The following is a 26,425-nucleotide window of genomic DNA, read 5'->3' on the forward strand; positions in this document are numbered from 1 at the left end:
ACTGTAGATCCTTTGTTGTACCATCTGAATTTCTAAACAGGTATGTATTTTTCTCAATTTTAATGGAGTAAAAAGAGAAAGAAGCCCTCAAAAAAAGCCTTTTACGTTTCTAGTGATCAACCTCTCCCATATCTCAGAGCAGCTATACCAAACTTTCACCAGACCCCTCAAACTCCTTATCTCACCCCTTTTGCTTCTTCCCAGAACATGGAACCACACCATCATCAAGCCAAAGCCCTTTTCTTCTACTTCAGAGGAAAGGAGAACACCCTGTATTTCCTAGTTCATACTCATAAGTTTACCTCTAGCTACATCCATGGGCACCTCTTTTCCTCAGAAGAAAGAGGCCACTCCAGGCAAATCTCCCATTTCTGCATGGAAGCCAGTTCCCTGCTATTCCTCTCTCTCTCCACTTTCACAAGCTTCCCACCTTCATGTATAAGCATGCTCAAGTCTCTCCTATATTTAAAAATACCTATGTTCCTCTCTATGTGGCACCATACAATCATTATCCCCCTTCCCCAGTTAAACTTCTCAGAAGAACAGTCTATACTTCTTGACAGTCTCTTCCATTCACTGTTCAGTATCTAGCTTCTGTCTCCAGTGCTACTTAAAAAAAAAAAAAAAAAAAAAAAATTCTTGCTAAAGTTACTAAAAGACAAAGCCAAACTTGATCTCTCTGTGACATCTGACACTACTGATTTCCACCACCCTTCTGGAAACTCTCTAATCCCTTGGCTGCTGTGACATATCTCTTCCCTATCTTTCCTTTCCACTCTTCACAATGGAGATTCAAAGATAAATATGACAAAGTCTCTGACTTCAAACAGCACAAATTCTAAAATGAGAGAAATATATGCAAATAATTGCAACACAGTGAAAAAGGAGTATGACAATGATAGATACAAAGTGTTGTGGCAGCTTTTAGATGGGGAGAGAATGTATTCTAGGGGGAGTAATCTAGCATGAACAGGCACATGTACAAATCAGCATGGTCTGTACATAGAATCCAATGGATAATGGTTGAGCACATAAGTTTTGAAACAAACAATCTGATTCTACCACTTACCACCTCAATAGGAATAAAATAACAGTTTTTGTCCCACAGGACTATTATGTAATTAAATTAAATACTAGATGTAAAAACACTTAACATAGGGTCTGGCATTTATCAAAGGGTCTCAACAAATGTTAAGTCTTTTATGACAAAAACAGTCAAATAACTAGAAATAAAAGGAAATTTCCTCAACCTGATAAAGATCAGTTATTAAAAAATCCAAAGGTAATATTACACTTAATGATTAAAGAGTGAATGCTTTCCCCCTAAGATCAATAACAAGACAGGCTGTCAGTTCTCACCACTTCTGTTTAACATTTGCTGAAGGATTTAGCCAGGGCAATCAGGAAAGAAAAAAACCATAAACATAAAAGCCAACCAGACTAATAAAGAAAAAAAAAAGCTAGTAGTAATTGTAAATAACATGACCTTATACATTAAAAAATTCTAAATAATGTATTAACTATTAGTTAATAGTTTAATAGTTCAGCAAGGTTGCATGATATGAAAATCAATTATATTTCTATATACTAGCAATGAACAATTCAAAAATGAAAGAAAAAAATTTCATTTACAATATTACCAAAAAGAATAAAGTACTCAGAAATAAAATTAACTAAACATAAACTGAAAATTATAAAACATTGAAAGAAATTAAAGAACACCTAAAATAACAGAAAGACATTCAGTGTTCATGAATTAGAGGACTTAACTATTGCCAAGTTTCTGAACTGATTTACAGATTCATAGCATAGATTCAACACAATCAATATCAAAAATCCAGCTATAATTTTAATTTGAAATTGACAAGCTGATCCGAAAATTCATAAAAAAAGGCAAGTGATCCAGAAAAGCCAAAATGATCTTGAATGGAAACAAAACTGGAGAACTCATACTTCATGATTTCAAAACTTACTACAAACCTAAACTAACTAAGACAGTCGGGTGCTGGCATAAGGAGAAATGTATAAATGAATAAAATAGAATTGAAAGTCGAGATATAAACCCTTACATTTATAATCAATTGATATTCTTCAAGGGTGCCAAGATAAAACAATCATCTGGGACAAATGAATATTAAAATGCAAAACAATAAAGGTGAACCTCTACCTCACATCATACACAATTAACTTAAAACGGATTATAGATCTAAATTTAAGAGTTAAAATAAAACTCATATTTAAGGAAATATGAGTTAATCTTCATGACCTTGAATTAGGAAATGGTTTCTTAGATACAAGAGCAAAAGCTCGAGCAACAAAAGAAAAAGATAAAGGTGAAAACTTTTGTGCTTCAAAGAACAATATCAAGAAAGTGAAAAAACAACTCAACAGGAAGAAATATTTGCAAACTATAGATTTCATAAGTGACCTGTATCCAGAATATATAAAGAACTCTTACAAAACAGGATAAATAACCTAATTTTTTTAACAGCAAAGAATTTGAATAGACATTTTTCTAAAAAAAGATAACACATACAGCCAGCAAACACATGAAAAAAGACTCAACATCATTAGTCATTGCGGAAATACAAATCAAAAGCACATTTAGATACCACTTCACATCCACTAAAATGGGTCTAATTTTTTTTTTTTTTAATAAAAAAGGACAATAGCAAATGTTTGTGAGAATATGGAGAAACAGGAACCCTCATACGTTGCTGGCGGGAATGTAGAATCATACCGTCTCTTTGGAAAACGGTTTGGCAGTTCCTCAAGTTAAACACAGAATTACCAAATGACCCAGCAATTCCACTCTTAGGTATATACATGAAAATATCTACACACAAAAACTTGTACACAAATTTTCATAGCAAAATGCTCATAATAATAACCAAAATGTGGAAACAATCCAAATGTCTACCAATTGATGAATGAATAAGCAAAATATGGTATATACCATATTGAGGAGTCCAGCTCCTGACCAAGAAATCTGTGACTTTTCTAGTTCAACTATAAAAAATTACAAAAGCTTTACCTAGCAGGCCTCACATGGAAAAGCTGCCTTTCCCAAACTAGACCAGGTGCACAGCCAGTGTGCACTGTAGTCTCTGAATAGAGTTGCAGTCAAAGAGTCAGGTCCCCTTGACTGAAGGTGTTCTAAAACATAGCTGCATTGCCAGCACAGGTGCCTTCATTCAGAAGTCTCTTTATCTGTGGCCTTCAGCTGAAGCCTTTTCCCAGGTGCCTCTGCAAAGGCCTCCTCATCAGAAAAGAATCCATTTCCCGTTTAGAAAATAAGTGCAGCTTGCTGCCAGCATTAATTTAATTTTACATAAACACACTCTTTGAGGTTGAAGCAAACGAAACTGGTTTTCAACGTGAAAATAAAACATAAAAACTCTTCTTGGAGTTATTTCTAAACAGAACTTGTCTCTAACCCTAATGTAACAGAAATGTACACATAAATCAAATGAATCTTGTTATGTTATTATGATAACTGTTCGAGAACGATATTAACAACATGCATTAAGAATGCTACGTTTTCTAGGATTTGACATTTTCAGCAATGGAGAATTACTGTATTTTGTAAATGGAAATACCACTATGAAAAACAGAATGCTATAAATAGAATGATGTCATCTGTTCCCAAGACTATTGATATTCTAGAGCAATTCAAAAATAATTTTTAAAAAGTGAGATATTTCATGGCAAACTTTGGAGGTAGACATAGGACTGTAATATCTCAGGGTAAACGTAACTCCAAGCACCGCCAGCGAGTATTCTTGGGACAAATAGGAAATGGGTTAATGACACTTTTTCTCTACTCTCAGTACTTTTCCACTCTTAGTTTCTCCACCTCACCCTCTAACCAGTCGTAGGTCCATAAAACTGTAGGAATAAACCATTCTTTGATTTGGGCTTGTCTTTAATTAGCTACCCCGACATCTGGAAGCTCAGCTCATGCTCCAATTTAGCTGAGTTCCTAATACTTACAATGGAATATCATTCAGCTATATAAAGGAATGAAGTATTAATTTATGCTAAAATATGGGTGAACCTTGAAAAATTTATATTAAGTGGAAGAAATAAGTCACAAAAGGCCATCCATTATATGATTCCATTTATATGAAATATCCAGAACAGGCAGATCTACAGAGACAGAAAGTAGATTAGTAATTAATAGGGACTGACTAGAGGGAGGAATGAGTAGTGACTGCTAATGAATACCAATATCTCTTTGGAATGATAAAATATTCTAAAATTAGACTGTTGTGCTGGTTGCACAACTCTGTAAATACTAAGAAAAACCACTGAATTCTTCCTATAAGTGGCCTGACATGACCTCTGACAAGGTTTGCTAATTACTTGACCCAGAAAACCCAACAAAATCATGCAAATCAAGTTCAAATCTTTGTGTTCACTTTAAGAACATTCATGAAACTGCCCTGGTCAGTGAGGTTATGCATATTCCAAAAAGCACCAAACAGCTGAAGGATTTCACTTTACAGAAGCAATATGTGCCATTACATCATTACAATGGAGTTGGTAGGTTTGTTCAGGCCAAACAGAAGGGTTGGACGCAGGGTCCGTGGCCCAAATAGAGTGCTGAATTTTTGCTGCACATGCTTAAAAATGCAGAGAGTAATGCCGAACTTAAAGGTTTAGATGTAGATTTTCTGGTCATTGAATATATCTGGTGAACAAAGCTCCCAAAGTGCAGCACAGAACTTAGAGAGCTCATGGGTGGATTAACTTCTACATGAGCAATCCCTGCCACACTGAGATGATCCTCACTGAAAAAGAGCAGTGTGTTCCCCAAACCAGAAGATTGCACAGAAGAAAAACATATCCCAGAAGAAAATGAAGAAACAAAAACTTATGGCCTGGGAGTAAATTCACCAGGAAAGAAAAGGGTAGGGGAAGGATGGGGTGAGGGGACAAGGGAGAGGAAAAAACGGAAGTAAAGAGGAAAAAGAAAGGAGGGAGTGGGAAGGGGAGGAGAGAAGAGGAAAAAGGAAAGGAAAGGAAAAATGAAAGGAAAGGAAAAATGAGAAAGAGAAGGAAAGGGAGGGGAGGGGAGGGGAGATAAGGGAAGGGGAGATAAGAGAAGGGGAGGGGAGATAAGGGTATGGTATGGGAGGGGAGAGAAGGAAGGGAAGGAATTTGCCGGTGATTCTGTCTCCTTCCGTTTCCTTGAGTACCTCCCTTTCTTTCTAAGGCCGGTCCGGCCAGGGAAGGGTCCTTGCCTGGAAGAATTGTACACTTAAAATAAATGAGTAAATCTTATGGTATATAAATTATTTCTCAGTAAAGATGTCTTTTTTAGTTCATAACATTCCTAGAACACCGGTGAGATGGAAAAATGGTAGATTATACTGCTCTGTAAACAAACTGATAAAATATTCTTCAAGCAAGGTAAAGATACTGAAGAATTCTGAGTCACGGACTGATATGACATTTATCTTTTAGAAAAAGCACCTGGTAACTGAGACAACAATGGCTTGCACAGAAGTTGCATTCAAGGTAGAAGGACCAGATGACAGACTTATAATAGTCTACTAAAAAAATAAACATGCAGAGGGCTTAAGCGAAGACAGGTAAGAAAAGGTAAAGGGCTATATAGGATCCTACAGTGGAATGCTATCTATAGAAGCTTTCTATAGAAACCAACTATTAACATAATAAAGGATATACCCCTATTTTATAAGCCCCACCAAATGGAGGGAACTAGAGAAAATAACCAAGTATAGTTAAATAGAGTGGTACAAAACTCTTAATAACTGGCCTAATAAAATGGTTCCTTGTTGTAAACTAAGACTTAACTAATTGAGGATTTGCCTTCAAGAATAACCAATTATAATGCCAATATCTTTCTCAAGTGTGTGTCAAAGAAGAGTAGAATGTACTCCATCTTTGAGCATAAAAAAGGATGGGAAATTTAACTCAAAACTAATGTAATTACCAGAACCAGGTTCATTTCTTTCAATTAAATGGCCTACGAACTAAAAATAAACGTTATATATGTAGCTTTATAATAAATATTTGCCTCCCATTAAAACTCTCAGAGGAAAAGACATTTGGTGCTGCCTCGAATTTTTCAAAAACGATTCTTTCTCATTCTAAATTTTAAAAAGTAAATGCATCTATAAAATATCTCACCTTAGATTTTTAGAAAAATCCACAAAGAAATGGCTACAGCATCAGTTCCAGTTTAGGCAAATACCTGCATTAAAAAAAAAAAAAAAAAAAAAAGGAAAAAGACATGGTCACTATGACAATCTGAATTGGGAACTGAATTTTTTCAATAGGAAAACCCTAACTTGATCATTTACCCACTAAACTTTGCAGTTCAATTTATTCTTTAGAAAACTATAGAAACTTTCCATTGTCTTTAATTATTTAATGTTTTGCCAAACCTTGACATAAAATATTTATTAAAACATAAACTATACTAATTGGAGGTGGGGAATAAAGTCTTTCATCTGCTCAAGTCTTCAAAAGAAAAGGCATTTTCTAAAAGTCTGCACTCCCTATAATATCATCATCACGACCTCCCATCCTCACAAAAATTATAGAATTCAAAAATCTGGATATGCAGAAGTAAACCAACAGATATGTTTATAACATTCTAATAAAAGGGAAAATTAAATAAAACAAACGGCTAATAAATTATAAAAATGTTCATGTACACTGGCAAAAAAATCAAATCAAAATAAGATGTCATCTATCATCAATGAAATCAGAGTTGCTTTTTAACTAAGACATTAGTCATTAGTGCTGTTCCAGTTGTCCTTTTCAGACTCACAGTAGGATTGCACTTCACTGTCCTGTTTCAATTTAGGTAGAACTATGTGACTTGCTTTAGCCACTAAAATGTACCATAGACATGATATGAAACATTACCAGACATAAGCTTTTGGAAACAGTACACTTCTGAAAAGACCAACATATTGCTGCAGTGATTAGGAAAGCAAGTAACCAGATGGAACTCTGATCAGGCGGATTTGCTAAATGACCCCAAAGTGAGAGGCTCCCCCAGTTGACATTGATAAGTGTGTTAGACATGTAGCACGAGCAAAAAATAAACTTCGTTATATTAAGCCACTCAGATTTTGGAGATTGTTACTACAGCATAATGTAAGCTATAGTGACACTACAAATGATATTGTAATATAATAATATGTATTATGATATAATGATGCAATATAATAGGCATCTTTGCACATTTCATGTTAGTGTAAATTGGTAAAATCTTTCTGCAAAGCAATTTTGTAATACACAAGTCTTAAAAACGTCAAACCTTAGCCTAGTAACTTTTCTTCCAGCAGTCTGTCCTAAATAATAAAAAATCCAAAAACTGCTCATTTACGACTGTAAAGAACTAGAAACAACTTAAAAGTCCAAATGATTAGTTAATAAGTTAAAACAGGCCATCATTAAAATCATATATCAAAACTGTTTTATGATTAATAAGGGAAACTATGTTAATGGTATATATGGGAACTCTACTATCTGCTTAGTTTTTCTGTATATGTAATTCTAGAATAGGCAAAATTAATATATAGTAACAGATACTAGATCAGTTGTTGAAAGAGCCAAAGGTTGTGTGAAAGAATTGACTACAAAGAGGCTTAAGAGAAATTTTTAAGAATGACAGAAATTTCTATATCTTGATTGTGGTAGTGGTTACATTAGTCAAAATTCATCAAACTGCACTACACATAAATCATCTCTTACTAAAGTTTATTTTTAAAATAAATAAAAAATGCTTAAACAAAGGAAAATGGTCATCTACTGAATAATTTAAATGTGTATAATACATACATTTACACAGAATAAGACTAGAAATGCAATTTAATAGTACTTTTCTTATTATAACAATTATGGGTTATTTTAATTTTTCCATATGTTCTATACATTCAAAGTGCTCTAAATAGGTATGTATTTTTTATTGAGAATCAGAGCCTGAAATCTAGACTCAGTCTGAGGTTTTATTAATTTATTCGGTATCTATTGCAAGTCTCCAGGTATAAACAGCATTCTAAGTGGCAGAGGAATACTTCTGCACTTGGGTATTTCCCCAAGGTTCAGCTAGACAAGTCTTTCAAATGATCATCATATCCAGTCAGTGTGCAAGCATCAATAATCTTCGAAACACATGTTTATCATCTTTACTCTGGCAAATGTCAGGTATGTCAGAACTATTTTTAAGGACTGTTTGCATTCATGATTACTTATTTACCTAATCTTCCTGAAAATAATCTTAAAATTTCTACAATGTTTAATACTGAAAATGTACCACATGTTTTGAATTTATGTATTTTGAATTATGTGTGAATGTGTTTAAAATTATATGCATTGATAACTATTTTAAATTTTTATTTTTGAGAATGTATTTACTTAGGATTAAAAGTTTTTTACAACTATAAAAAGGGCTAACATGTTTAAATCTAAGAAATTGTAGAGAAATGTAAATGAGACAAAAAAAGAAAAATGTGATAATGAAAACGGGGCATTAAACAAAGAGAATAAAGTATTGTTAATCAATAGAAATAACTGACGCATAAAACAGGCTATAATCGAGAAGGACATTTTTAACAAAGAAAATATTTGAGCAGCGAGCTCCATACCTTAGTGCTTAGTAGAGGCTATGTAGTTGTTGAATTAATACTGGGATATAATATACTGAAGATTTCACTTAAGTACTCTAAAAATACTCCTGATTTCTATTTATTCAGAGTAACAAGTAGAGAAAAACAACATTCATAGAAAATGTAAAAATGAAGCCATTAAAAAACTTAAACTGTTATTTCAAAACCAAACTGTTCACAAGGAACTCAAGCATTTCTTACCGTGTCCTTTGTTGTACCACCACACACACTCATCAAGACAGTCATCTGTACTAAATATAGATTGAGAAAGAAAATCTCATTATAGCCAGGATAATGTCAATTGTTCACCTTTGTATTCCACACAATTCCTGGCACATAGTGGATACTTTCAAATCATTCACTGAGTTGAATGTTCAGAGAAAATGTTTTCTCTGCTGTCCATACAACTTTATATATCAAAGGTGTGTCATCAACTCTGGCATTAAAAGCGGAATTTACACCACAACAAATGCTTACCATATTACAAGAACTCTCAGAAATGAGAAGAGATAACCATAGATGTGTTCCCCAAGTTTCACAAGTATCAGAAAATACATCGTTTTACTATTGTTGATCTGCTATATTAGATGACTCAGAATTGAATTATTCAAGCACATACAAATACAATCTTGAAGAGGTCCACATATTTGCTCCTGACAATATGGAAACAAAAGCTGCTAGTCAGATGAAAGATGATAAGCAAAAGGAATCTGACAGGTACTGCATTTTCTGCACATCTGAATTTGTAGGCTTCCATAGCCATTAAGCAAAATTAGTTTCATGATATCAGCCAAAATGACTCATGGGCAACAGTTTTATGATATTAAAACAACTACCATCCTCAATCTGTCTGATTTTTGCTCATTTGAAGCCTCTCAGTGAATTGGTAGAGGTTTTAATTGCACTCTTGCTCTATCAATGTTTAGGATAGCCCTGAACTATAACAAATTCCTGTTCCCCCTTCTTTCTCTATACCGAAAATAATTTACACACAGTTGAACAAAACTAAGTATCAGACAGCCTAGCAGTTCTCTACCAAAAATGGAACAATTTCAAAGTCAGAGAAAGACATCTTCATCTTCCATCTCTTGCTAATCTCTGAATCCAATATGTTTTCTTATGTACCTATGCCTTTGCAAATGCTATTTTCCTATGAGGTTGATTAGTATCTCCTCCTCAAATCTGACTGTGGTAAATTTCTACTCACTATAGAAGTCTTAAATAACCAGTGTTCCCCCAAAAAGGGTTCATGCAATCCTTTCCTTTATCTGCCTTTTACATACTTCCATTGGGCACCTCTCAAACTGGGTTATAACTCTGTCCCTTACAGAGAACTGAACACCTCTTGGTAGAGCTAATATTCAGTCTGTACAGACCAGGACAGCTTTAAAGGCTACACTGAAGTACTGAAATACTTTTGTAATGTAGTCTGGTAAACAGTCATCGCTCCAAACTCCACCAGCTCTAAAGTGCCTGCTGATGGCCTCCTGCCCCAACCACCACCACCACTCAGCAACAAAAACAGCAAAGCCTGATACAGTACAAAGGATAAAAGGGTGCTTCCAAACCCTGATCCGGTGCTATAGCCACCTTTATTGATTGGTACCTATGTTGTAGTGACTGATAAATAATTTGTATATCACCCTTGCCTCCTTGTACCAAAAGCCTAAGACACTGCCTAGAATATAGAAGATCTTTAATGAACTGTTAATTGTCAATATAATGAATTGATGCCGGCCCTATTCAATGATGCAAAGCCAACAGGTATGCTGTCAAAACTATGCAGAAGAGGATCAGGCTGGTGTTATATCCACACGTGGAGGTTAAAAAATCAAGAAAAACAGCTCAGCTGTGGTGGTCCTTGCCCCCACTCCCAAGAAGCAAGAAGTACCAGCCCCACACCAGTCTCCCCAGCACAGGGTTTCAGTGCCAGGGAGAGAAGTCCCCATAACTTTTGGCTGTGAAAACCAGCAAGGATTCTAACTGAGAGAGAGAGGGCTGTTAAATCCCAAGCATTCTTCTTAAAGGACCCACACACAGACTTACTCACTGACGGACTTACTCTGAGTTCCAGTGCTGGGGAAGCAACTCAAAAGGAATCAGAGACATTTAGGAAGAAACAAAATTGTCTGGCTCTGAGGCAAGATCTAGAGGGACAGCTTTCTACCAGGCAGAAGCCACTGTTTCTTTGTTGAGACTTCCCCTCACTTGGCCTATACATACAAGTGGGTGCTATACCTGAGTCTCCATCAACCTAGTTAACATCATTCACCCTGCTCTGGTGATTCTCTGAGACCTCTGCCACCATCAACTTGCAGGCCCACCCAAACCACTTTCAATGTCTTTTCCATACAAATGGCCTTTCTTGGCTTGGGCTGCAGACTTTTCTCAACACCCTCAAAGGTTCACAAACCCCCCCAAAAAAGGACCTGGCTTCGATGTGCCCTGTACCTTTTGCTAAATAGCCCAAGCAAGGGACTTGTAGCAGTCAGTCTCGGTTCAGAGATTAGCCTCTCCTATGCACCTCCAAGCCTAGCACAAGTAGCAACCATCTATAGGTCACTCTGTAGCTCTTACCAAGTGGCCCCAGGCAGGGGACAGGCAGCAGGTGATATTGGCCTGCACCAGAACCTTCCCCAGAAGCCCCAGAAGGAACACACCCAGTGGCCAGATTCAGACACAAGAGTACCACCTAACCCCTAACCACCTCCACAAATGACACACCCAAAGGGCAAGTCTCAACAGGCACTAGAGGCCCACTAAAGTGAATCCTGCTCTATAGAGTCAGCCCCTGCACAACAGCTCCTCCACTGTAGTCATGACCAGTTCTCAGAACCAACTGGCCTGAGGGTCAATCCCTCCCATTGATATGCCAATAGCAATCAAGGTTCAACTACAACAGGAGGATACACACAACCCACACAAGCGACACTCCTGGAGCACCCAGCTCAGGTGAACAGGGAGACTGTGCCACTGAGCCCCACAAGACACCTACTACATAAGGCCACCCTGTCAAGACTGGGAGATGTAGCAGATCTATCTATGTGTAGAAGCAAACACAAGGAGGCAGCCATAGCGAGGACACAAAGAAACACATCTCTAATGAAAGAACAGGTCAAAACTTTAGAAAAAGAACCAAATGAAATGAAGGCGAGCAAGCTACCAGATACAGAGTTCAAAACACTGGTTACAAGGATGCTCAATGTACTTAGAAAGGAATAGATGAACTGCGTGAGAACTTATATTGAGATACAAACCATAAAAGAGAATTGGTCAGAAATGAAGAATATAATAATTAAAATTAAGAACACATTAGATGGAATCAACAGGAGATTAAATGAATGAAGTAGAGGGTCGAATTGGCAATTTGGTAAATAAGGTAGCAGAAAACATTCAATTAGAACAAGAAGAAGTAAAAAGAATCCAAGAAAATGAGGATAGTTTAAGGAGTCTCTTGGGCAACTTCAAGCATACCACATTTACATCATAGGTGTATGAAAAGGAGGAGAGAGAGAACAAGAAATTGAAAACCTTTCAGGGAATAATGAGAGAAAACTTCCCTAACCTAGCAAAGGAAATAGACATACAAGCCCAGGAAGCATGAGAGTACCAAACAAGATGAACCCAAAGAGGCCTATACCAAGACATATAATCATGAAAATGCCAAAGGTTAAAGACAAAGAGAGACTCTTAAAAGCAGCAAGAAAAAAGCAAAAGAACTCTCATAATACCGTCAACTTATATCTCAACAGAAACTTTGCAGGCCAGAAGGGACTGGCATTAAATATTCAAAGGGATGAAAAGTAGAGACCTACAACCAAGATTTCTCTATTCAGCAAGGCCATTATTTAGATTCAAAGGAGAGCTTAAGAAGTTCATCACCATCAAACCAATATGAATATTACAAGAAATGTTAAAGGTACCTCATTAAGAAGAAAAAAGATAAAAAATATGAATAATAAACTGTCAATAACTACATATTATCAGTGATTACTTTAAATGTAAATGCATTAAATGCTCCAATCAAAAGACACAAGACCTTTACATACAACACCTACAAGGGACTCACTTCAAATTGAAAGACACAGAGACTGAAAGCAAAGGGAAAGAAAAAGATGTCTCATGAAAACAGAAACAAAAAGAAAAAGCTGAGGTAGCAATACTTACATCAAACAAAACAGATTTTAAAATGAAGACTATAACAAGAGACAAAGAGGGATCCAGTAATCACACTTCTGAGTATTTATCTGAACAAACTCAAAACACTACTTTGAAGGAATATGTGAATCCATATCTTCATTGCAGCATTATTTACAATAGCCAAGATATGGAGGCAATCTGAGTGTCTAACAATAAATAAATAAATAGATAAAGAAGAGGTAGTACATATATACATTAGAATATTACTCAGCCATAAAAAAGAATGAAACCTTGCTAGCTGCAACAACATGGATAGACCAAGATGATATTATGCTAAGTGAAATAAGTCAGACAAAAAAAAAAAAAAACAAATACCATATGACTTCACTTACATGTGAAATTTAAAAAACAAAATAAATGAACAAACAAAACAGAAACAGACTTATAGATACAGAGAACATTCTGATGGTTGAGGATGAGAGGGGGTTTGGGGGGAATGGGTGAAAAAGTTGAAGGGATTAAGAAGTACAAATTAGTAGTTACAATATAGTTATAAAGATGTATAACATAGGATATATTGTCAATAATACTGTAATAACTATGTATGGTGTCAAATGTGTACTAGATTTATCAGGGTGATTACTTCATCAGCTATATATATGTCTAATTGTTATGTCGTACACCTGAAACTAATATAATAATGTATGTCAAATGTAATTGAAAATTTTTTTAATTATTAAAAAAAAAAAAGAATCCCATAAACAGTGATCACAGGAAGAAAGGTATCACCAAGGAGAACACAGTGATTAATTCAACTGAAGAGGACAAGGCAAGAATAAAAAGAGTCTGTTAATTATGAATTACTGGTCTAATTATAGACTTTGCTAGGGGCTTCAGATACTTCTAATTAGTTGGCATATTAATTATAAATAAAATACCAGAAGAGAATTTACTGTATAAAATATATATAAAATTAGATACTTTTTATCATCTTTATAATTTAATAATTAAGTATTAGATAAAACATAATTATTTTGAAAGTCATCAATAAAATATACATCATATTAAAATCAAGTTACTCAGAACAGTACTCAGGTAGTGATAGAATCTTTAATCCCTAAGGATGAAAGTATGTAGCTGAAAGGATAAATATGTAGCTTTAATTAGAATTTTGAACTTATAAATGATGATATAACATTTGTTTTAGGCTATTTACTTTCTAATAGAAAAATCACCTTTCAGATATGCTATAGAGAGTTTCAGAGAGTGTAAGATTAAAATATTAAAAATAAGGGTGGAAGCAAAGAATAACAGCAACATCTTTGAAAAGAGAAGCTTAATTATCTAATTTCAACACTGTCCTATTAAGCTACCATCAATAATGCTGTGCTGCATTCTAGGCTAGTGAAAAATTCTAGAAGGTGACAAAATCTCAAGAAGCATTATGTATTTATTTAGAATAATCAAGAAAGAGTAGACTGACTTTTTTGTAGTTATTAAATTAGAAACAAGAAAAAGGCCATAATAAATTTTAATTTTAAAATAAGCTTTTAAGGTCTAACTAATCTTAATCTGAAACAACCATGTAAATTATCTTGGCTATTAGCACTACCACATAAATTTAAACAGAAAATGTATACAAATAGGTATGTAATAACAGTAGCTACAATTTATTAAGCACCTATATAGTATAGCAGACAGATGCAAGGTTCTTTACATAGATTGTTAACTTTGACAACCAGCTTACAAGGCGGATATATCATCCCTAACTTACTAATGATGAATTAATGCCAGAAATAATCTCTCCGAGGTCAGCCAACAAGTGTCAGAGTAAAAATTCAAACTCTACAATTCCTGAGCTATACCCCACTTCCAGACCAGGTGTCCTCAATGGAATTAAAGTAAGTCAACTTAGCAATGAACTTCCACAGTCTATTAGCTATTCTAAATGGATGAAGACTATGGTCTACTATCCCAATTCAGATGGGATATCCTTAGGTATCCCATCTGAATATCTAAGGAAAACAATATAATTCAGTAACTATATTTCTGACCCTGATTTGGGAAATCAAGGATTTTCCAGTCAGCTTAAGGGCTGTTAGGAAATTTTATCTTCATTACACGTGCTTGGATCTAAATGATAAGAATAAAGTTACTAAACACTTAGATGAAGAAGTAGTAGAATTCTGAGAAGAAAAAAACAAATAAGAGAATGTAAATAATTTGTATACCTTTAGAATCTTACAAAAAAAGGCTCTAAATGAATACAGGTATTCATGACAAAGAACCAAAGATAAAAACCAAGTTCCATGGTCAGTATAAACAAAAGAAAAAATATAAAATTCAATCAGGACAGATATAGTATTGTAAGTTAAAACAGATGTAATGATAAAAATAAATCAGAGTTTGAACTGAAAAATAACTTTTCCCCAAATCTTGTGGAACCTATAACAAACTGAGAAGAAAATGGAATGTTGGTTTAAAACGGGCAGTCATCTTGAATATTTCTCTTCCAAAAAACGACCATAAATAAATTGATATGTAAAAAGTTACTACACACCTTAAAAAGGCGCACAACAAATGTCTGATGGACAAGTAAATGCTTTGGCTAAACAAAGATGAAAAGTGAAAATGAGGAAGAAAAGGAAAGCTAAGAGGGTAGTGGGAAGAAAAGAGGGAGGTAGATGGGGTAGAAGGGGTCAAATATGTGATGACAAAAAGAAATTTAACTATGAGAGGGAAACATACATACATACATACATACATACATACATACATACATACATACATTTTTTTAAAAAAAGAGTTGATCTTTTTCCAAGTTCCTTCTCATGTAAATAGTACCTGCTCTTAGGGTTCTTTCTAAAAGCAAACTACCTCAGAATATAACTTCTCTGGTAGAAATCTCTTCATATTGTGCCCTAAGAAATATCACCTCTCTCCTAAGAAAAAGCTTTACATCGAGTGAGTGATATTTCCCTTATTCTGAACAGTCTCTTTCTGGAATTCTTTCCAGGAACATTTCTGAGGACAACTTTTCTGTTTCTATGGGTTTTCTGAATTGAATATTAATGCCTAATCAGCATGATGAAAAATTTTTGGAATTTTTTGTTACACAGGATTCCTACTGCAATTATAATTTTTTGAAAAACACAGGCATCCTTCACAAAGATGGAGCCATTTGAAAAAAAAATTTCCAAAAGACTTTGCTACATGAGTTATTATTCTACATTTTTATTTTTTAAAAACTGTATCTTTAACAAAACCTGTATTATTCACAACTCTCACCTTGTTTATGAGTACCTGGAATAACCTAACCTCTCACATCTTACCTACTCTATCACCTGCTGACTCAAAAATCACCTTAAAGCCCAACTCCTTACTTGACCTAACAAAATCTGCTGAGCTTGCATACAGAAAGACTGTATGTACATAGTATATTTTTTGTAGAACGATGTCTATGATTATACAAGTTGAGACCAAAGGTGACTTCCTCTTCCCCTTATACCATATAACTAACCTATAATTTCACATGTCACTATTTTACATGAGTTTAAAAAGAAAAACTTGTCTGCTGGTCATATTTCGTAAAATTCGTAGCATCTAAGGACTACACTGATTCTACATAGTAACATATCACATATACATATACATATCACATAAAAATTAACTAATTTGTAGCTCTTGTTTCACTTGTAAAAAGGTCAGCCACATAACAGTTTTATGGTGCATCTCATTTATTTAGCAAACTATTAAAAGATGATCTCCCTTTCTTTGACATATGTGGACAGCATAACTCATAAGCAAGTCTAAATGAAATGGTCCACAGAAATTCTTGCTTCTTTTAGTGTGTGGAATTCAACAGTCTGGCTACAAGGGATCTTACTATAGCAGGCTATTACTTACACTTACAAACCAATTTTAAATAAGGTTATAGTACATAGGGCTTAATTATAGTTTATTGTTGCATCAGAAAATAAAATCTTTCCTTCACTGACATTCTAAATGCACTTTTAACTCCATTGTGCATTCTAAGTTTATAACAATAACATTTTACATCTTAGTGATTTTGGTATGGCAATACCGTTCATTGCACACTCATTTATTTATTGAAATAAAAAAAAAATCCTTTCAAAATTCACATTGCTACATTGCTAGTTCTCCTTGGTCCAAGAAAATACACATGTAAAAAACTCATCTAGAAAGCAAATAAATCAGGATACATTTGAAATGCTATTAAATAATCTTGACGACCAAATCTGGGCCAAACTACAAAAAGATCTTCAATCTCTGCTACCTGAGAATTCTGTTGCTTCATTCACGAACCTAATTCACAGAAAAAAAGTCATCACACGTCCTTAGCCAAGCAGACACATGTTGGCTGAGATGGAATATGTAAAAGTCCAAGGATTTCATCCCGTCTCATTTTTCCTTAATCTTCAAGAAATCACTGTAGTTCAGCTGAAATTGTCTTTAATTGATTTATCTTTAAAGAAATATAACTGCTTAAAAATGAACCTTGCCAAAAAGCACTGCAGCCCCTCTAGTGGGTTCCAAGTTACACTGACAATGACTTAACTGTTTTCAGTAAGGTAACAAGAAAGAAGCAAAAGCCACCTACAGTAGTGCTGAGAATCTGAAGTAATGCTAAATTTTTCTCCAAAGAAATAAAAGGAATTGAGTACCATTCATTTCAAATGGAACCTCTAAGATTTTGGGGTGTCTACAGCAAGACTCTCTCAAAGAAACAAAATTATTTAGCAATCATTCTGAGAATTTCCTGAATTAGCATAGCAATGTCCACAGAGCTAAAAATCATAACAGAATGTGAGTCACTCCTGAAGAATGAGTTGAAAAATAAAATGTAAAAGGCTTCGAGAGTTAAGAAACAACTCGAATTGTATATAACTTAATAAAAATAACACTTATCAAACATCCTCATACATATTATTCTGTACCCTCTAAGAAGGATGGCATATGCTAACTGGACATACTAGGCTATGGTTCCCTACATCAAACATGCAGATCCAGGCTATTCCTGTGAATATTCTAGAAGCACATATCTAGGGTGGTTCAATGCCAACACAAAGTCCCACCCTAACTTTATACTACACCAATAGAGACCCATGAGAGAGTTGGTTAGTTCTAGAACCTTAAGAGATTTAATCACTTTGGAAAAGTGGCTAGAAATGCACTTGCCTATGAGATACCAGAACAAATGCTGGTCACTACATTGGGACCTGTTTTAACCAAACACTACAATGGGACCTGTTTTAACCAATCACATACTACAAATTCATTCCACTTTATCCAAAATGCTATTTTTCACTCGTTAATCAGAATAACCACCATTCCAGTTCCTTCTAGTACTAAAAATACCTTATTTTTCTCCCTAGACACAGTGAATTTCTTTACTATGTTTCCTTGCCTTGTTAATGAATAAACTCGGTTTTAATTTTGTTTGGTTTTGCCTTTTTAGCCCCAGTGGTCTGTTTTATTCTTTGATATACTGACTTTTCAAGAATACTCTCTTTCTCTTTCATCCACCTAAAGCAAATCCTTTTAAAGATCAGAACTGGCCTGGGAGCTGATGCTAGTTGGACAACATAGGCTGCCCTAGCAATCATAATACAGGCTGAAAGAGGTTACAGATCTGACTGATGATTGTATCATGCCAGTGTTGTACCTGAAAATCTGCCCGATAGAATTACCACTTCAGCAGAACAGCAATCCTCTGAGTATTGAATGGTGGTGCTTAAAAGTAAGATGTTGGGAGGTAGGAAATAATTGATTTTTAAAGATAAATTTGTTTTTTATCCTCTTCCTGCTTATCATATACATAATCCAACTATCAAGAGATAAGAGAAAATCAATTATTAAGTAACAATTATTTGTCTCTCAAAAATAGCCATCTCCCTATAATTACAAATGGCAGATAGATAGGTGTGTTGCTGGAGATCCTGTACCACTACATTCACCGACCAAAGACTACCACTTTCAATCACACAAACTTCTATGATGGACTCATTCCTTAGGTAATTTCAAAGTGAAGAATATTTGCAAAATTAAAAAAAATTATTTAGACACTAAAAATTAATAATATAACTTGTCTTTTTAGGTCAGACTCGATATCCCAGCATATTTCAAGCCTTTCTCTCCCTATTCAGAGAATATTCCAGAGGTTCTTTGGAATCCAGAGAGCAAAATAGTACTGCAGATTTTTAAATTAAGGGAACAACATGAGGAAAATCGTGTTTCAAGAAGATTAATAACATGATGAGATAACTGGAGACTATGATAGAGAGATAAGGGAAGAAACCTGACCAATTCAATAGGAAATGATAACTGGTCCATACAGAATAAGATGATGGCTGTTGCAATAAAGAGTTCCAAATAGGAAATGAAGAAGTCAAATTTTCACTAGTTATGGATGACATGATTCTCTATATAAAAAATCCTAAAGACTCCACAAGAACACTACTAGAAACAATAAGCAAATATAGTAAAGTTTCTGGACACAAAACCAACATTAAAAAATCCATAGCATTCCTATACTCTAATAATGAAGTGCCAGAAAAAAAAGTGGAAAAAATAATTCCTTTTGCAATTGAAACAACAAAAAAAACACCTAGGAATAAATTTAACGAAACATGTGAAGGACCTACATAATAAAAACTACAAGACCCTATTAAAAGAAATCAAAGAAAATACAATGAAATGGAAAGGTATTTTGTGTTCTTAGATTGGAAAAATCAACATAGTTAAAATGACCATGTTATTTAAAGCATTATACAGATTTAATGCAGTCCTCATCAAAATCCGATCGGTTTTTTTTTTTTTTTCAGATTTGTATGGAAGCACAAAAGACCCTGAATTGCCAAAGCCATCCTGAGAAAAAAGAATGAGGCTGGAGGCATCACTCTGCCCAACTTCAAATTATACTACAAAGTGACAGTAATCAAAATGGCATGGTATTGGCAGAAAAACATACTCACGGATCAGTGGAACAGAATCAAACCCAGAAATAAATCCATATTTATATAGGCAAATAATTTTTGACAAAAAAGCCAAAAAAATACAGTGGAGAAAGGAAAGCCTCTCCAATAAATGGTGCTGGGAAAAATAAAAAGCCATCTGCAAAAGAATGAAACTAGACTGTTGTCTATCACCATACACCAAAATTAACTCAAAATGGATCAAAGACCTGAATAGAAGACATGAAACAATAAAATGCGTAGAAGAAAACATAGGAACTAAACTCGAGGACCTTGGACTTAAAGAGGACTTTATGAATTTGATCTCAAAGGCAAGGGAAGTAAAAGCTAAAATAAATGAATGGGACTACGTCAAACTAAAAAGCTGCTCAGCGAAGGAAATCACCAACAAGGTAAAGAGGCAACCATCTGAATGGGAGAATATATTTGCAAGCAACAACTCTGATAAAGGACTAATATCCAAAATATACAAAGAACTTAATACGACTTAATAGCAACAAAAAGACAAACCATCCAATCAAAAAATGGGCAGAAGACTTCTCCCTAGAGGACATACAATGGCTAACAAATATTTGAAAAGATGCTCAACATCACTAGCTATTTGGGAAATGCAAATCAAAACCATCTCACACCTGTTAGAATAGCTATAATCAACAGGACAAGTCATAACAAATGTTGGAGGATGCAGAGAAAAAGGAACCCTCATACACTGCTGGTGGGACTGCAAATTGGTACAGCCACTATGGAAATGGTATGGAGGGTCCTCGAAAAACTAAGAATTGATCTACTATATGATACAGCAATTCCTCTACTGGGTATTTACCCTAAAGATTTGAAAACTCATATCCAAAAATATATTTGCACACCGATGTTCATAGCAGCATTATTCACAGTACTCAGGACACGGAAGCAACCGAAGTGTCCTGTGATAGATGACTGGATAAAGCTTTGGTACATATATACAATAGAATATTACTCAGCCATAAGAAGAGATGAAATACTGCCATTTGCAACAACATGGATGGACCTGGAGATAATCATGCCAAGCGAAATAAGTCAGACAGAAAAAGGTGAAAACCACATGATATCACTTATATGTGAGATATAAACCTAAAAGCAACAAATGAACAGGACAAAGAGAAATTCATGGACATGGACTATAGACTAATGGTTACCAAAGGGTAGGGGGTGGAGGAGGAGGGGGTAGATAGACGGTTAAAGGTCAAATACAGGGGGATAGGGGAAGGGTGATGTGGGTAAAAGGGGTCAAAGATATGGTAGCTAAAGGAAACTGAACTTTGGGTTGTAAACACACAATAGAATATACAGATGTCAAATTATAATGTACACCTGAAAAATATATAATTGTATTAACCAATGTTACTCCAATAAACTTAATGAAAAAAAAAAAAGAGTTGAACCTGATATTACCAACGAACTCCACCTTTTCTATTACAAATTCAGTTTATCCTGGTAACAAAGTGAATGCAAGTAATTATTTTCTTAATTTGCCTGATGGAAGAAAGGGGGCCTTAAGAGTTCTCTTGGGAGGTTCTAAGGGCTCCATTTTCCATGTTACAAAGTGTCTGAAATTTAAACACCAGGAAATCATCTTTTTCAATTACAACACTGTTCTTTCCCAGCATTTTCTGCCAAAACATCCTAGAAGGAGTAATTCCGGAAATACTGATTTAGCCATTATTGCTGCTTTGATGGCAATCGGCTTGCCTGCCCACCCTCTCCATGTGCACCCACCTCCACAGACACCCCCACCTTGATAAAAAGGGCTAGGGGAAAAAAGAGGGGTCCAAGAACCTAATTTTTTCTGAGCTATGAGACTAAAACAGGTGAGATGTTTTGCCTAAATTAGTAATGAAACCAGAATTAAAGTCAAAAGTTTTAAACTCCACCTTCACATTTTCTCTGATGTTGGATATAATTTGGAAAACTTTTTTTTTTCTAATTTTAAAAACCACAGAAGGTTCACACTAGACTCCACTTTCCTTTTAAAAAAATATATATTAGTAGGGCAAGAGTGGTTAACAGACACAGTTAGTTAATAAATCAAAGAGAATATGAACACAAGCTTCCTTCAGGGACTCCCTGCCATTGTCAGGGCAAAGTTCTGAATCTACAGCTGATATATAAGGCCCTTGATATTTTAAATACAACAATCCTTAACAATCTCATGCTTCACCACACCATTTTCCACCTCTTCATTCTCCAACCATCATTACTATCTACAGATCCCCAGTGTTTAACGTCCTCTCTCATAGATCCATGCCTTAGCTCGTTCCATTTTTCTTCATAAAACATTCTTTTCCCTTGCTTGCATGGCAATGTTAAGCTCATGTTCTTAGAAATAATCTCCTGACGTTCTTGCTCTTGGATCCCGAAACACATTCCTCTCTGACCCATACCAAGTCTGAATTAGGCTCCCTTTTTTATGCACATCTCTATCAAAAAATACAGAGTATTGTTAATTCCCAAACTAGTGAATGCCTGCCACATTATAGGTACTAAAGTGATCATTAATTCCCAGTTCTGTGTTCTCTCTACAGGACAGTATTCAATTTACTCCATCAAGATGTACAGCTAGTTTTTTTCCTTCTCCTATTTTGATTTGTTATCTAAGAATGTTCAGTATTCTTCCTATTAACCTGTCAGTTTTAAGCACATTTAGAATGTGGCCACTAGCTTTTTAAAAGAGAATCCAACCAAGATTAAATATACATGGAAGTTTTTCCATATAGGGCTCAATGGACCAATATGACAAAAAAAAAAAAAAACCAAAAAACTTTTATGAATATTTATAATGCTGTTGAAAAAAAAAAAAAAAAGAACTTCACTTAAAATGTTCACTCTATCTACTTGGAAAACGTAATCATATACCAGAGCTTCTGAATGGCAAAAAAAGTTGAAATATGAAATGTTTATATTATTATTTTAAATAGAGAATGATATCCACACTGCAACTGGAAATACTGCCTTGAGAAGAAACAACAGAGTTAAAACTTACAACATCCAATTCTGTTCCCTTGATCTTTTTAAGTAGGATAACTATTAAAGGATACATCAAAATCTAATAACCACAGTTTTCAAATCCTATTCAAAGCTTTTCCTACTAAATGATTCAGACTGGGGCTGCATGACATCCTCATACTACTAGTGTAAAAAATAAAACAAAAAGGAAGCTTCAAGCAAAACATTATTCAAGACTACACTCAGGCAGTCTCAAACTGGTGACAAACCCCATATGCAACAGTTTTTATAATACTAGGTTGAAGAATTTTACCAAATCAATTTTTCTAAAAAAGTCAATGTGCTACTCTAAGATAAAATATTCATATGGTATTAAGAATGACTAGTCAATCAATTTAACTTTTTATATCTCTTAAACTCTAAAATGTAGTAATTTCAAATTTACTATATTACATCCTCACTTAAAGTCATGGACAGGTTCTTGAAAACTGCAACTTTAAGTGAAACAACATATATACAAATAAAACCAGTTTTACCATAGGCTAATTAATATAGACAAGAGTTAAGTTCCTATGGCATATTTCTGGTCATACAAATATCACCAAACTTCTAAATAATAAAGATCCAAAACATTCCTAATATAAAAAATTGAAATAAATGTGAGCTTGTTTAGAAAGATTAATAAAAACAAGTTAAGATCATTGTTTTTCAACCCACTGATTCCAGTTCAGTTCAGGGTGGCCAGAGCCTGTCCTAGCAGCTTAGGGCATCAGGTGGAACCCAACCCTGGTCAGGACACCCTTCCACTGCAGGGCATGCTCACACCCACACCCACACTCAGTCAGACTGGGACAATGTAAACACACCAATTCACCTAACATGCACATCTTTGGGATGTAGGAGGAAATGGAATCCCCAGAGAAAATCCACAAAGACATTTGGAAACCATGCAAATGGTTTCCAAACCATACAGATAGTAGCCCTGGCCGGGAATCAGATTTTTTTCTCATCAACATTATAACAAAACAACATTGAACAAAACAACATCATTCAAAGACTGCTGTTTCTTAAAACATTTTCTAAGTCACTTGGTATACCTTAAGACAGTTACCCCTCCTCTAAAACATAAGTACTCACTCATAGGAACATGCATAAAATTAAATGCTGTAAAATATAGATCACAAATAAAAACATTAGTCAACATGAATCATAAAGATTAAATTCTAAAAAAATGGTTTATAATCATACCTAAATAATAAAGATGTATTAGTGAATTCATACTCATTGTAATACAATGGAATTTCCTCTATTTACTTGAAAGGGGAATATAGAAAATAAATTAGTTATTCTAAATGTCGGAGTAAAGAAAACTCGTTGAACTAGATTTGAAATTTAGCACACGCAAAAAAAATACAAGCTCACAAAGTATTATATTTTTCTCCTGTACTTTCACTCTTCTCCTGCCACCAGCTGCCTATTTTAGATGTTCTTCTGCAGAGGATATAGCAACAATGCTACATTCTTCCAAATATAACCAGGTTTTGGCAAACTTAAGTCAGTATGTCAGTCAAAAATAGAAACTCAACCTAAAATGTGATTTGACAAATAACTATTTAAGTACTGAGCAGTTCTCTCTTGAATAGTATTAAAATTTCCATTTATCACATTTAAATGTACAAAAAAAAATCCTAAAAATCTGCACTGCAGCTAAACAAATAGCTTCCAAATTAATGATACATTATGCGCACCTCTTTTATAAGAGTTCAATGAAAGCAAAGTTTTGCCATTTTGGAAACACAACTCCTTATGAGAGCAGTGCTTAATATTTGTGATATTTCAAACCACTGCTCTGATTTTTATATAAACACCTTTTCACTCTTTTATGAGTTAGCAACCAACTCTGCCAGAGAACTAAATAACTGTTTTCATCAAAAAAGTGCCTTCGCTGGACTCTCCACCAGATCTATGCAAAGTCTCAAAATAGGCCTTAATGTTTAGGCCTTAGTAGGCCTAAACATAAAGTTTTATTGAAAAAATCACGTCCATCGGTTACATATTCTTATAGCTACTTTTGCTCTACAACGGCAGAGCTAAGTAGTTGTGACAGAGATCACATGGTCCAAAAAACCCAAAAGATTTACTGTCAGTTCTTTATAGAAAAAAAAAAAAAAATGCCAACACAAAGACTTTTTCAAAAGAATCTGGATGAAATGACCTCACCATTATATGCACTGTTTACCTATCTATCCATGAAACGAAGGTGACAAAGTACTTAGAGAACTTCTTAGAGCTTCTTGAATGCAATTAACTTTTTAATATTTATACTATTTGAACCCAATAAGATACTTTTCTGAAATACTGAACAAAGCAGAGTTGACTCAGCAACTCAAAGGAAACTAAAATCTTTTTAGACTCAAAACGCAAAATGTCTATACCTAGGACCACTCTAATTACTACTAGTCAGCATTAAGTACGGTATGGCCATAATGAGATTGAGTAATGACAGAAGCCTATTTGTGTGACTTTATTTCTGCTAAAGGATTTTTAAGTGGAAAAAATGGCTATATGTACCTAAAACAAATGCACTTTAAATATCTGTAAAAAGAAATAGTTATATTTTCAATGATGCTGTTCATTGTAAAGCCATCTTAAAATTTTCAGGTTTAAAATTCAAGAGCTAAACCTGATTAAGATACCGTATACTTAGATCTTTAATAAATATCCGGTGAATAAACAGTTACGTAGATGCCCAGGTTATTAACTTTGGTGCAATCATTTTTGTGTGTAACAATTTTTAGTCTCCTCAGGTAAGGATGTAGACCTAGAAAAAGAGGCTTTTGTAACCCATTCCAACACAACCCAAGGCCACTGTCATTTCTAGGGACAGAGGTGGTGATGTTGCCCCAGTCTGCTACGGGGATGTAAAAAAAAAATTACATATGAAAACCTTGAGGCCTAAAAGGAACATTAATAAAATAGGGAGGGGTACTCACATCATTTTATCCTGGTGATAGGAGAGGCATTCAGATGCCTATCTGAGCCTGTGGTCTTCTAACACCAACTGCCTACTAGAGTCAATGGCCTGCAAATAGTTAACAGCATTTAGAATTTCCAAAGGACTAGGCTTAGAGCAGTATAGTATATGAATAAGGGTGAGCCTGGGTTTTAGAATGAGTCACAAAGATCTAGTTTGCATCATGACTCTGCCACCTATTTCATATGTGATGCAAGTTATTTAACCTCCCTGAGCCTGTTTCTTCATGAGGATAATGATGGCACTACTTTCACAGGATTATTACAAGGATTAAAAGAACTACAGGAGGGTCTGACCACTGGAATGTAAAATTATCTAATTAATTGCAGCTAAACATATATAGAACAATAGGCCAAGCAATATTCCTCAAGAAACCTATGAGATAGGACCTATTATTATAACTTGACCAAGGTCACAAAATGAGAAAGTGGCACAACCACATGTGGAACCAGGGAATGCAGCTCTCGCATCCATGCTCTAACATTATATTGCGGTTATTATAAGAATGGGCATCCTAGATATTCCTTAAAATGGCTCTATTAAAACAAAGTGTTTGAAGTCCTTATTCATTAACATTTGAATTTTAATAGAGCTCTAGTTTGGAAACAATTCTGCTATGTTGT

General features: G+C 34.7%; 1 protein-coding gene across 12 annotated transcripts in view; it reads right to left on the reverse strand.

Moving 5' to 3' along the window:
- PEAK1 (pseudopodium enriched atypical kinase 1) overlaps positions 1-26,425 on the reverse strand; it is a 255,006-nt gene that overhangs the window by 183,378 nt on the left and 45,203 nt on the right. For 5 of the 12 annotated variants that reach the window (XM_016144090.2, XM_016144080.2, XM_016144089.2 and 2 more), the window contains exon 2: positions 6,160-6,223. The exons of 3 other annotated variants lie outside the window; for them this stretch is intronic. The gene's annotated coding sequence lies outside the window, so the exon portion shown is untranslated. Of the gene's footprint in view, positions 1-6,159; positions 6,224-8,852; positions 8,909-26,425 lie in introns of those variants that run through there. 4 more of the 12 variants (XM_016144076.2, XM_016144083.2, XM_016144091.2 and 1 more) reach the window with 4 other exon arrangements.

The sequence above is a fragment of the Rousettus aegyptiacus genome, unplaced genomic scaffold (genome assembly GCF_014176215.1).
Source record: "Rousettus aegyptiacus isolate mRouAeg1 unplaced genomic scaffold, mRouAeg1.p scaffold_m13_p_3, whole genome shotgun sequence".
NCBI lineage: Eukaryota > Metazoa > Chordata > Mammalia > Chiroptera > Pteropodidae > Rousettus > Rousettus aegyptiacus.